This window comes from Phoca vitulina, unplaced genomic scaffold (genome assembly GCF_004348235.1).
Source record: "Phoca vitulina isolate PV1807 unplaced genomic scaffold, GSC_HSeal_1.0 scaffold41, whole genome shotgun sequence".
NCBI classification, from domain to species: Eukaryota; Metazoa; Chordata; class Mammalia; order Carnivora; family Phocidae; genus Phoca; species Phoca vitulina.
This window is the reverse complement of record NW_022589744.1, coordinates 3,494,042-3,505,942: the sequence shown is the minus strand read 5'-3', so window position 1 is coordinate 3,505,942 and position 11,901 is coordinate 3,494,042.

Below are 11,901 nucleotides of genomic sequence, written 5' to 3'. Positions count from 1 at the left end.
TTAACCAACTCTGCCACCCAGGAGCCCCTATACTTCTTTTTTATAACACCAAATTATATCTCACATTTGTTTCTGATTACATACTACATCTATTAAAACTTTTTTTAGGGGCACCTGGGTGGCTCAGTTGGTTAAGCGACTGCCTTTGGCTCAGGTCATGATCCTGGAGTCCCAGGATCGAGTCCCACATCGGGCTCCCTGCTCGGCGGGGAGTCTGCTTCTCCCTCTGACCTACCCCCCTCTCATGCTCTCTGTCTCTCTCTCTAATAAAAAAATAAATAAGTAAAAAATCTTAAAAATTTTTTTAAACTTAAATTCTCCATCTAGGAGATGATTTCCTGCTGTGAACTTAATGTATTTTGAGGGAGGGGTACCTGGGTGGCTCAGTTGGTTGAGCATCCGATGCTTGATTTCTGCTCAGGTCATGGTCTTGGGGTCATGGATTGAGTTCCACGTTGGGCTCCCTGCTCAGAGTGGAGTCTGATTTGAAGTTCTCCCTCTCCCTTTGCCCCTCCCTCTGCTTGTGCTTTCTCTCTCTCTCTGAATAAATAAATGGAATCTTAGAAAAAAAAATGTATTTTGAGGGAAATGTGGACTAAGGAGTTATTAATACTTGAAATTAGACATTTATTTGCCTTTTGCTTCTTTTGGTTCCTTTGTAAATATTTGGCGATTGTAACTATAGTGGATTCCATTCTGGATCATGTATAGAACTTTTTTTTTATGTTTGTTTGTTTATTTATGGAATCTCTACACCCAAAATGGGGCTCGAACTTACGACCCCAAGATCAAGCGTTACATGCTCGGGATGCCTGGGTGGCTCAGTCGGTTGAGCATCTGCCTTTGGCTCAGGTCATGGTCCTGGGGTCCTGGGATTGAGTCCCTCATTGGACTCCTTGCTCAGCGGGGACCCTGCTTCTCCCTCTGCCTGCCGCTCCCCCTGCTTGTGCTCGCTCCCCCTTTCTCTCTGACAAATAAGTAAAATCTTAAAAAGAAAAAAGAGTTACATGCTCTTCTGACTGAGCCAGCCAGGTGCCCCTGGATCATGTATAGAACTTTATTTTTTTTTTTTATGTATAGAACTTTAAAACAAAGGTGGACTTTTTGCCCCAGCTCTTTTAAAAATTTTTACTCCCAAAATAGTTTTAAGAAAAAACAATGAACACTTATTTATTCTTGACCTAAATTTACCTATTGGTAACATTCTACCATGTTCCTTTCACCACTCTCCATATATTTTTTCTTTCTTTAATGAATCATTGGAGAGTTAGTTGCAAACATCCAGATTAATCCCATAATTCAGTTTAATCCCATAAATACATCAGTTTAATCCTCTAAAACAAGAGCGTTATTTTACATGACCACAATGTAATTATCAAATTTAGGTAATTAATATTAATACAGTACTATTTGGAATGATTACAGTCCTTCGGATTTCCACAGTTGCCTCAGTAATGTCTCCCAGAGCTGGACTTTTTCCTCCTAAAATCCTTTCAAGGATCTTGTGTTGTATTTAGTTTTCATGTTTCCTTAACCTCCCTAGATACAGCATTCTTGAGCAATCTAGGCCAATTATTTTGCTCAATGTCCCTCAATTTGGACTGGTCTTATTTTCACATGATTAGGTTCAGATTAAATGTTTTTGACAGGGAATGCCACAGAGAAGACACAGCATCACAAGGCACTGATGTGACTTGTCCCATCATTGGTGATGTTAAATTGGCTAACTTAAGGTGAGCTTACCAGATTGCCTCTACCTTTTCCCTTTGTAACCCCGTAAGTATCCTGTGTATATCTTTGAGACTGTGTGAATATCTTATTCTGGAATATTCTTCCCTAACAGTGGTTTTAGATCTATTGGTAATTTTTGCCTGAATCAGCTTTTACGGTGGTGGTTGTGATTGGAAACTGAACACTGTGCTATATAGCGACCATTCTCATCTCTGCTGTCTGCTTTCATCTATATATGGATGGCCAGATAAATGGATGGAGTTGTTTCACAGATTTAGATAGTTATCACATTGAGCATACACTGTGTGGTCTATTTTTTTCATTTAATATTTTCATAAAAATATATTTTTACATAGTTAATATGTTTCAATTCTTAAAAATTTCAGACTCAGAAAACTATAGACCTGAAAAGGCTTACCGATAATTTATTCCTAAATGTTAAGTGTCTCGTGCAGTTCCCACAGCTTTGTACTTAGCAGCCTAAAGCGTGACTTTAGATTATACCATTCCATTTCTATAAATCATCATCATTATAATTTTGGGACATTTAGAAGCATACACAAATTAGCAGAATATTTGGAATTCTTCTGTTTGCTACAGACAAATATCTTAAGTAAAAAGATATTAAAAATTCTGGACAACTTTTTCAAAGAGTCGTCATTTTAAATTACCTCCTCCCAGAACCTTTTTAATCACTTAAGAAAGCAGTGTACTATTATTAAAGTGGTTTTATTTAAGTAGGCTCCACACACAACATGGGGCTTGAACTCAACAACCCTGAGATGAAGAGTTGCATGCTCTATTGACTGAGCCATCTAGGTGCACCTAAAATGGTTTTAAATAAATGTCTGATAAGGTTACCCTATTGCTTTTAGGTCAAGTACTATTACCTAGATTAACACAGCCAATAATTAGAGTTATGAGTGTTTTTTTTTTAAGACTTTATTAATTAATTAATTTATTTATTATTTTAGAGAGCACGACTAGGCGGAGGGGTGGAGGGAAAAGGAGAGAATCCCAAGCAGACTCCATGCTGAGCGTGAAGCCTGATGTAGGGCTCAATCTCATGACCCTGAGATGATGACCTGAGTTGAAATCAAGGGTCACGGGGCGCCTGGGTGGCTCAGTCATTGAGCATCTGCCTTCGGCTCAGGTCATGATCCCAGGCTCCTGGGATCAAGCCCCGCATTGGGCTCCCTGTTTGGTGGGAAGCCTGCTTCTCCCTCTCCCACTCCCCCTACTTGTGTTCCCTCTTTCACTGTGTCTCTGTCAAATAAATAAAATCTTTAAAAAAAAAGAAATCGGGGGTCAGACACTTAACTGACTGAGCCACTCAGGCACCCCAGATAGAGTTGTGGTTTTTGTGTACTAGATATTTCTAATACAATTCAGATCCCAGTTGCTCCACTATTTTATGCTCATTCTCAGACTTAGGATACTGTAATTTGGTGTTTAATCTTAGTAATATAACCCCAAATTACTGTATAATTTTGTGTAGGAAAAATTTTGTGTAAGGCCTACTTGACTGTAGTCCTTCTTGGGATGTAGTTTATAGGGACACCTTGTGACAATAAATGGTTGCCATCTATATAATCCTCAAAAGATTATCTGATAGATTCTGCTTGAGATTCTCCCTCTCCCTCCACCCCTCCCGCTTGCGCTCTGCCGCTCGCTCTAAGATAAATCTTAAAAAAAACCAAAACCATATATATTGCCTTTGGCTCAGGTCATGATCCTGGGGTCCCGGGATCAAATCCCAAGTCGGGCTCCTTGCTCGTCAGGGAGCCTGCTTCTCCCTCTGTCTGCCGCTCCCCCTGCTTGTGTTCTCTCCCTCTCCCTCTCTCTCCCTGACAAATGGATAAATAAAATCTTTAAAAAAAATAAAAAAACAGAGATAGATAAAAATTTCATGTGAACCTAATTATCCTTGGCCACTTTTGATTTCTGGATGAATTTGTATGCTTTGGTTGTCAGTGCCAAATTTGTTAGGCATTGTTACAGTATGTTCAGACCGCAGGGTTCACATCTATTTCTTCTGGTTTATTTGGATATTGTATGGTTAAATGTCATTATTTTAAGTTGTTTGTCATGTAAGGTATAGTTAGTGTATAGATGTTCTATTTTTTTTTTTTAAGATTTTATTTACTTATTTGAGAGCGAGAGTGAGAGAGCACAAGCAGGGGGAGCAGCAGAGGGAGAGGAGAAAAAGGCTTCCCGCTGAGCAGGGTCCTGATGCCAGGATCCTGGGTCTCTGTCCCAGGACCCTGGGATCATGACCTGAGCCAAAGGCAGACGCTTAACCGACTGAGCCACCCAGGCACCGCCCCTGTTTTATTTTACTTTAAAGTGAACTTGGAGCACTTAAAGTACATACTGGAAGGGAAGGCTCTTGGATTTGCCCAGACCATATTTACCATCCCTGTTTCATTACTAGGGTGGGCCATAGCATGTAATATGCAATAGCATAAACTACAAAATGAAATTTATGCCATTTTTAGCAGTTCGATTGGTGCATGATTCCCTTAGGAAAGTCAGGACACTTAAGGCTCTATAACCTTTGCTATAAAGCTTTTCGTTTATTTGTATATTGCTTCACAAAGAAATATACGACAAATAGTATAATAGAAATAAGTAATCAGTCCCAGGAAAGGTGCGTGCAAATATGGCAACAGCAAAAGTCAACAAAACCTTTAGGCTCAGAAAGACTCTAACTGGTTATGTATTTTAAGCTTTATATGTTCTCTTTTTTTTTTTTTTTCCATTTCTTTGCATTATGGGGAATTTCAAACATAAAAAATAGAAGAGTATAATGAATCCCATGTATGTATCCCCCAGCTTCAACCATTATCCGTACTTTCCCAATCCTGTTTTATCTGTACTTCCTCTTACTTCCACTTTTTATACTATCCCAGACATCAGATAATTTCATCTCTGAATATTTTATTCATTTATTTTACAAGTTACTTGAATCAGGACAAGTAAAGTTTACACACTGGTGATTTCCTTTATAGTGTAACAGAGAAGGACACAGGGAACTTTTTAAACCATCAGTGCTTTGTCTCACCTTGATCAGAGAGATATTTTAATACGAGATTGTGTAACTAAAAAGGCAGTCTATCGCATTATAGAGAGGCTGAAAATGTTTGTGTAGCACTAATTGTATATGATGCCGGAAGTGCCTTAGCTATTAAGAGTTCATCCCTGAGGCGCCTGGCTGGCTCAGTCAGTTAAGCATCTGACTCGATTTCGGCTCAGGTCATGATCTCAGGGTTGTGAAATTGAGCTCTGTGTCTGGCTTTCCCTGGGTGTGGAGCCTACTTAAGATTCTCTCTTTCCCTCTGCCTCTACTCCCCCAACTCCCACTCGCACCCACACTCTCTCTCTTAAAAAAAAAAAGAGTTCACCCCTCACCTATAGATAGAGAAGCTGATTTTTTCTTAATTTTTTTTAAACTATTTATTTTTTTAAAAGATTTTATTTATTTATTTGAGAGAGAGAACGAGCATGAGCGAGAGGAAGAAGCAGACTCCCTGCTGAGCAGGGAGCCCAACAAGGGGCTCGATCCCAGGACCCTGAGATCATGACCTGAGCCAAATGCAGATGCTGAGCCCAACAAGGGGCTCGATCCCAGGACCCTGAGATCATGACCTGAGCCAAATGCAGATGCTGAACCGACTGAGCCACTCAGGTGCCCAATTTATTTTTTTGATACGATTTTTTTTTTTAAGTAAGCTCTATGCCTAATGTGGGGCCAGAACTCGTGACCCCGAGATCAAGAGTCGCATGCTCTACCAACTGAGCCAGCCAGGCACCCCAAGAAGCTGAGAGATTTGCTCAAGATAGCTTGTTACTCAGTGGCAGTGTTTGGGCTCAAACTCAAGTTCTTTTTAAAAATAAGTATTGGGGCATGAGTTCAAGCCCCAGGTTGGGCATAGAGCCTACTTTAAAAAAAAAAGAAAAAAGACTTAAAATTTCTTTTTAAAAAATAAAAGTATATATTAGTATTTTAAATTGTGTGCAAATACACTAAAACCAGGAGAGCATCACTTACGACCATAGGTATTTAGCTAACGTGCTTAAGCCTTTTTTGCTGAACCCCTGTGCCAGGGCAAATTGGACTTCCTGTGGTTCAGGAAGAGGCAAGGGCTCAACCTCTGTTTAGGAGCTGTTAGCAGATGAAATATGAAGATTAAATACGATTAAATAATTACTGAATGATAATGATTGGTAAGACAGCCTGGATGGGAAATAACTACAGGATGGAGGAAAGTTCCTACAAACACGAAGCTAGGGATTGGTTAAACCCAAAAGCAGAATTCCTGTCTTTTATGTGCTTATTCCTGTCTCGAAGAGGAGATGACAAAGCAAAATAATGGCGATACAAGTTCATCTTTGTATGCCAAACGAGTCTGACGGTTAAGGCTATGTGCTGGAGTGCTACGTAAAGAAGAATCTACAGCCATGTTTCCCGAACTTTCGGTATCATGGATCAGTACAATTTCCAAAAGATTCTGGGATCTGACATAATGTTACCAAGGCTTTGTTTTGCTAATTAACCTTTAAAAAGAGCTCTATTTTGCCCTAATTTTTCTCAATTCACCTCCTACGTGTGCTAACAGCCACAGGGCATCAACCCTTGGACTTCTATTTGGAGCCACAGGTCTAGAGTATTGTCAGAGAAAGAAGGTTAGACCTAGGCTTTCAATGGATAAGATCTGTACAGGCAGAAGTAAGTACTAAAAATAATTCAGAACTACAGTCAGTAAAACTGAAATTAGCATCTTTAATTTGCTGTGATGAATTATCTTTTTCTGTAATTAATTTGCTGCTTACAAGATGAATACGATACTGCTTTGAGTTTAACGTAATCTACTGAAAATCATGTGATGATTCACGTCTCCCACCATTTTTCTCTTTGAACTGTCACGAACTTTTCATTTCTATAGGCGGCCATGACAACATTTTCCCTTTATTTTGCACAAAAGTTTTTCTGTCAGCGTATGCAAGTTTTAAATGTTCAGTTACTAAAACAATCATCTAGTTCGGAGGTTGGTAAACTCTAAGCTATGGGACATAGCTGACTGCGGTTTTTGTATGGCTCACAAGCTAAGGATGGTTTTTATATTTTTTAATGGTTAGGAAAGAAAATCAATAGAGCGATAATAATTCTTGACACATGAAAATTACATGCAATTCAAATTTTAGTGTCTGTAACACTACCTGGCAGCCAGTGGGTTGTGCATGTGTCCCGTTGTAGGGTGAGGCCCTGCAGGGACCACCCATGCCCACGGGACCACAGCATTAAATAGCAAATGAAAGGCACCATGACAAGTTGAGAGAGAGACCGCAGAAGAAAGGAAAGTGGTTTGTTTGTATTACCTATAATGACGCTTTTCACCTGCTTTTGAAGCGAGGAGCCCAACATTTTCAGTTTATCCTAGACTTTGAAAATTATATAACTGGCCCTGCCTGTACTTTCCTTACTCAGAGTGAGGACAGTAATACATGCCTTCTGAGACAGCTGTGGAAATGAAATAACTTAAGATGAAAGAACACACTCTGCCTAGACTGGGATTCGTACAGCACTTGAGAGTTTACGTGTGATTTCTAGTACGGTGACTGTGCTGGTGTGTAGGGAAGGGTGAGATGGGTCAGGAGATCAAGGCTGAGAAGAGCGAGGCCCAGGAAGGCTACAGAGACTCACACCCAGAGGCGGGCAGTACAGGAAGTGCCAGGATTCTGTTCAGAGGTTTCAGTTTGACCAGCAGAATCCACAGCTTGACGAGGGCATTGTGACGCCGGGTGCAGGTAGTTTTCTATGGGGTCAGCATGAAATAGGACGTGCCTAGTAACTTATGCTGGGTTATGCAGGAGCCTGTGACTTAAGTAACCCACGTGTGGTGGTGCAGAGTACGAAGATGAATAAAATGGTAACCCATCTTCAATTGTCTCCCAGTCCTATGGGGAAGCCAAGATACACTGTAAGCAAAACATTAAATGTCCTAAATGCTGGGGGAGTTTTGAGGAGGTTGAAGTTTGCTCCTAGTTAGGGAATCATGGGAGGCTTTGTGGAGGAGGTGGCATTTGAAGTCCATCTTATAAGATGGGTAAAGACCGGAAATACGGAAATGAGAAGGAAAGACACTTCCAAAAGAAGAGTCAAAACCAAGATCACTGGGTGCCTGGTTGGCTCAGTCCGTGGAGCATGTGACTCTTGATCCAGGGGCCTGAGTTCAAGCCCCATGTTGGGTGCACAGCTTACTTTAAAAACAAATGGGTGCCTAGCTGGCTCAGTTGGTAGAGCACGAGACTCTTGGTCTTGGGGTTGTGAGTTCGATCCCAATGTTTGGTGTAGAGATTACTTAAAAATAAAATCTTTAAAAAACAAAACAAAAAAAACCTAAGATCACGATGTCTCCCAGGGCAGCAAATATGGCAAGACCTAGAAATCAGCTCAGACTACTGATAAATTCCTACTTACAGCTTTTAGGATCATGAAGGGCCAACAGATTGGAAGGACACTTTGAGGCATTGCCCGTCAAATCATTAGGTTGAAATAGAAGTTAGAATACTTCTTTATCACCTAACATCAGGGAGCCGTATTTATTCCCAGTTGAAAGGATCTGCAGAGTTTGTAGCAAGGCTCTCAAGTGACTAAGTGCCATGAGGGCTGTGATGTGTTCGTTTGAACTGCACAATGAGTAATGTAAGATGGCAAGCATAATCCAGTTCATGTAGAACGATCTGTTGTGAAGGGAGAGTCTTCATGGAGAATCCTCCATCTTCAGACCACTGCCCCCCACAGGGGGTGGAGAGGGGTGGGTATTGAGGGTTCTTTACTAGCCTTCTAGGATGGAATGCTTCTCACAAGTCTTGAGATTCAAGGATAAAAATCAGAAGTTGTGTTCTGGATACAAAACAAGGAAAGTAAATCCATCAGGCCTGGACTAAGAGGGTTCAAGAGCCACCTACAGTTGGCGTGCAGGGAAGAGGGACGGTAGACCGGATAAGGTCGGCCGAAGAAATGTTTGTGCTGATTTGGGCTTTTTATGAACAAATGTGGAGGGGTGGGCAGTGGGGCACGTATTACATTTTAGGTGTAAATATAAATATGTATAGCTTCTGGCGCCTGGGTGGCTCAGTTGGTTAAGCGTCTGCCTTCGTCTCAGGTCATGATCCCAGAGTTCTGGGATCGAGCCCCACATTGGGCTCCATGCTTAGTGGGGAGCCTGCTTCTCCTTTTCCCTCTGCCAACCCCCCCCCCCCGACTTGTGCTCTCTGGCTCTGTCTGTCAAATAAATAAATAAAATCTAAAAAAATAAAATTAAATAAATAAATAAATTTGGCATAGCCTCATCAGAAGGCAATTTGGCAATATTGACTGAAATTGAAAATCAGATAGCCTTTGACTCCTCTATTACTAGGAATTTATCCTACAGATAGTACATGTGCCCATAGAAGCATGTACAAGAATATTTATTTCCACCCTTTTTGCAGTAGGAAACATTTGGAAATAACTCACATGTGCAAGAGAATATTGGCCAAATAAATAAATATGGTACGTTTGTGCAATGGTTTGATATAGTGGCATTTAAAAAGGAGCAGGTGAGCATGTATCGATAAGGAACCATCCCCAGAATTTAAGAGATGAAAATAAAAAGCAATGGGTCTGCTATGATTAGTATAAATAACAGGGATATGTTTACACTTAGAATATTCATAGAAGAATACACAAGAAATTAGAAACAGTGATTGCCTCTGGGGAGGAGACCCAAGTTGAGAGTGCTGCTTACTTTTTACAATTTATACCCTTTTGTGTCTTTGGAATTTTTTACTACCCACTTCCATTGCAAGTAAATAATTTTTAAGTTAGTGGTTTCTAAACCCCTTTACCTTGTGATAGGTGAAAGCGTTGCTTTCTTTTTTATTTTTAAGTAATCTGTATACTCAACCTGGGGCTCAAACTCACAACCTGGAGATCAAGAGTCACATGCTCTACTGACTGAGCCAGCCAGGCGCCCCAAAAGTCCTGCTTTTTTTTAAAAGTTGTGGTAATATACATATACCATGAAACTGACCATCTTAACCATTGTTAAGTGTGCAGTTCAGTAATGTTAAGTATATTCACATTGTTGTGCAACCCACCTCCAGAGCTTTTTCATCTTGCAAAACTGAAACTACCCGCTAAACAACTTCCCTTCCTCGCCCCCACCCCCAGCCCCTGGCAACCACCGTTGTACTTTCTGTCTCTGATTGTGACTCCTCTAGATAACTCAGGTCTGTGCAATCATACGGTATTTGTCTTTTTGTGACTGGCTTCTTTCACTTGGCACAGTATCTCTAAGGTTCATCCACGCTGTAGCCTGTGTCAGACTGCCCTTTTTTAAGGTCAAATAATATTCCACTGCGTGTACAAGGCACGTTTTGTTTATCCATCCTGTCGGTGTCCCATTTGTGTTGCTTTCATGCTTGGCTGTTGTGGCTAATGCTGCTGTTGTAAGGGGGGAACAACTTAACTTTTTTCCTCTACCCGCTGAGGTTCTCCGGCTGGGGCCCTGCAAACTGGGTTGACTCAAGATCGATGAATAGGAGAAAAATGGTTTCTTAACGAGTGTGTACACACAGGAGAACTCAGCGATGAGGGACTCAAAGGGGTGATTAGACTTGGGCTTGTATTGCATCTTAACAAAAGAACAATAAACTTCATAGAGCAGCGACAAGACAAAGCGCCAGGACTGTGTGCTTCTAGGGGCAGCAAAGTATGGGAGGGTAACTATTTGGGGGAAAGTAGTGGAAGATAAGGGCTACTTAGTAGGGTTTGTTATGTGGAGTCCTCCGGTACTGTTCCTGAGCTGGAGTCTAGAGTTGTCTCTGATGACTAAGAATTGCCCTGCCCTGGGGCGCCTGGGTGGCTCATTCGATAAGTGTCTGCCTTCGGGCTCAGGTCATGGTCCCAGGGTCCTGGGATAGAGCCCCACATCGGGCTCCCTGCTCTTCGGGAAGCCTGCTTCTTCCTCTCCCACTCCCCCTGCTTGTGTTCCCTCTCTCGCTGTGTCTCTCTCTGTCAAATAAATAAATAAAATCTTAAAAAAAAAAAAAAAAGAATTGCCCTGCCCTCCTGCCTGTAGAGTGGGGGAAGGTGGAGAGTTTTTCCTGGGTCTGCTTTTTTTTTCAATTGCCTTCGTGCCAGCTGGTCAGTCAGTGGAGCATGTGACTCTTGACCTCAGGGTCGTGAGTTCAAGCCCTCTGCTGGGTGTAGAGAGTACTAAAAATAAATAAATAAAACAACAAAAAATTCTTATGCCAGAGAAGCATATTTTACAGTGTGTACTCTGCACCCTTTCACTGTGAACATGGATGTACAAATATTTTTTAAAGATTTTATTTATTTATTTGAGAGAGTGAGCGAGAGAGGGAGAGAGCACAGAAGTAGGGGCAGAGAGAGAGGGAGAAGCAGGCCCCCCATCGAGCAGGGAGCCCGATGCGGGGCTCGATCCCAGGACCCGGGGATCATGACCTGAGCCAAAGGCAGACGCTTCACCAACTGAGCCACCCAGGCGTCCCTGGATGGACAAATATTTCTTTTTTTTTTTTTTTTTTTAATTTAAATTTTTTATTGTTATGTTAATCCCCATACATTACATCATTAGTTTTAGATATAGTGTTCCATGATTCATTGTTTGTGCATAACACCCAGTGCTCCATGCAGAACGTGCCCTCCTCAATACCCATCACCAGGCTAACCCATCCTCCCACCCCCCTCCCCTCTAGAACCCTCAGTTTGTTTTTCAGAGTCCATTGTCTCTCATGGTTCTTCTCCCCCTCCGATTTCCCCCCCTTCATTCTTCCCCTCCTGCTACATTCTTCTTCTTCTTTTTTTCTTTCTTAACATATATTGCATTATTTGTTTCAGAGGTACAGATCTGAGATTCAACAGTCTTGCACAATTCACAGCGCTTACCAGAACACATACCCTCCCCAGTGTCCATCACCCAGTCACCCCATCCCTCCCACCCCACGCCCCACTCCAGCAACCCTCAGTTTGTTTCCTGAGATTAAGAATTCCTCATATCAGTGAGGTCATATGATACATGTCTTTCTCTGTTTGACTTATTTCGCTCAGCATAATACCCTCCAGTTCCATCCACGTCGTTGCAAATGGCAAGATCT